We start from the raw sequence: 2,500 nt of genomic DNA, 5'->3' as shown, positions 1-2,500 counted from the left end.
TCTCTCTCTCTCTTTCCACTCCCTTTCCCACTTCTTTTTCCATCTTCTCCCCTCCTCCCCCTCTTCTCCCCCCCCTCCTTCCTCTCTCCCCATCCCCTTCCCCCTCTCCCTCTCCCTCCCCCTTCTTCCAGACATTAATCAAACTCAGGTCAAGCACGCTGTACACTGACATTTCAAAGAATGATTTTTAAAAGTCAATAATATATTCTTTCCTCCTCCGCACAGCTGCCGCGACGTGTGTTAACTGCAGCTTCAGCGTCTGTTGATCTAGATGGGGAGAAAGTGCATCTCATTTACACTCGGGCTCCCTTGTCAAGATGCTTCGTTTACACCCCGATGAAGTCCAGGAATCAGATCTTTTTGTGAATTGTTTATCTGAAAATCGCTATTCTACCCGTAAAAAAAAAAAATTGATATACCCTGAGAATTTCTTTAAATCTCGTTTTAATTTTTATTATATAAGAAAAAAAAATTGTATGCGAATTGACTTTGAGTGTGCTGGAGTAACGAAGTCGTGTGCAGCTCATTACCTCAAGATGGCTTACCTTGACATACATTATAGGACAGCAGATGATCAGATGCAGAATGGTGGGCTAATAACCACACGTCTCTGTGCAAAATGCCGATGAAATAAGTATTTTCCAAGATTTAATCAGGACTGATAATTAGAAATTCGTTTATAGTGGACTACGGACTAAATTTTTCTGTGCAAAGTACAAAATGAGTTCAGTTTGTCTTTTGGAAGATTTAATCAGGATTATTATTATTATAAAAAATATAGTTTATGGTGGACTAAGAACTACATGTTTCTGCAAAATATCAGTTTTTTTTTTATTACGAAGATTTAATCAAGACTGCTTAATAAGATAACCTTTATTCAATATATATATACACTATATTTAGCATATTCTAATTATGGTTATTATTATCGCAAAAAAATATTTTCTCAAACTAAATGGCATTGCTTGCTCATTATAAATATCATTTTTCTTTACAGTCCATAAATAATTTCACATTATTTTACAACATTACGGCGGTTTATCTTATCAATTCACCTTTTATTTTGCAATGCGGTATCATAGCTTCTTGCGAGATATCGAAATTGTGACTCATTTCTTATGCATTCATAGATAACACATCTGGCACTATTGCTTTATAAATATGCTTTTGTTCTTGCGAATGTTTGTTATCTTTAGCTTGTATTTGTCCCATCATAAATTGGATAAATATTTTTTTCGTAATTTGATTGGTTCTAAAGAAATAATATTTCATATATATATTTTTTATTTCCCTTTCAATAAATACATATATACGCATGTATGTGTGTGTGTGTGTATTATAATTGTATTATGATAATATATTATTCATATATATATATATATATTATATATCTATTATTATATTATATATATATATATATATATATATATGTATGTAGTATATAATATATATATATATATATATATATATATATAATATCTATTATAAAATATATATATATATATATATGTATATTATATATATATATATATATATATATATATATTATTATATATTATAATATATATATATATATATATATATATATATATATATAATATATATAAAAATATATTATATATATATAGTTACGTATCTAACCTATATATGTATCTGTATCTATATCTGTCTATTTATCTATTTATCTTCTATCTATCTATTGCATCAATCTTCTCTCTCTCTCTCATAATAATATATATATATATTATATATATATATATATATATATATATATATATATATATATACATATATATATATATATAATATATATATATATATATATATATATATATATATTAAAATATATATAATATATAGTAGATATAATAATATATATTATTTATAATACTATTTATATTTATATATTATAAATATATTATATATATATTATATATATATATATATATATATATATAATATATGTGTGCACATGTATACACACAATGGTAAGGCGATGCCTTGCGTGCCTGTTTATTGTTAGAACCACGAAAATATTTCTATTGGCAGTGGGGTGCTTCTCCCGATTTCCGGTGGGGACCCCCGCAAATAGTCCTGTGCGTTGTATGTAAATTCTTTTTCTCTATTCAAGCCAATAGGCCTTGTCGTCTTTCCCTCCATTCAAAAATCCCATTGCACATTTCATTTCTGGAAATAACAAAATATTTCTATTAAGAAAAGCGAGATCGTTTTTCTGTTTCCAGAGGGGGACTACGAGCGTCCGGGTTTCAGCCGAAAGTGTAATTAATTTCCTCGCTTTGTTATGATTCAGGAACTGTAAAATTAATATTATTATGCATTTCATTTCTAGAATTAACAAAATATTTATATAAAGAAGAGATCGTTTTCCTATTTCAAGAGGGGGACTACAAGCGTACCGGGTTTCTACTAACACAAAGTGTAATGATGATTTGTAATGAACTTCTTCGCTCTGTTATTATTCAGGAACTATAAAATTAAT

General features: G+C 28.0%; 1 protein-coding gene across 2 annotated transcripts in view; it reads left to right on the top strand.

Annotated features, from left to right (window-relative positions):
* Positions 1–2,500, top strand: part of LOC119594954 — a 30,023-nt gene that overhangs the window by 10,621 nt on the left and 16,902 nt on the right. Inside the window, exon 2 of one of the 2 annotated variants that reach the window (XR_005230666.1) lies at positions 226–424. The exons of the other annotated variant lie outside the window; for it this stretch is intronic. The gene's annotated coding sequence lies outside the window, so the exon portion shown is untranslated. Of the gene's footprint in view, positions 1–225; positions 425–2,500 lie in introns of those variants that run through there. 2 annotated transcript variants of the gene reach the window in all.

Source organism: Penaeus monodon, chromosome 35 (genome assembly GCF_015228065.2).
Source record: "Penaeus monodon isolate SGIC_2016 chromosome 35, NSTDA_Pmon_1, whole genome shotgun sequence".
Classification (NCBI taxonomy): Eukaryota; Metazoa; Arthropoda; class Malacostraca; order Decapoda; family Penaeidae; genus Penaeus; species Penaeus monodon.
This window is presented reverse-complemented; position numbering and strand designations above follow the sequence as displayed.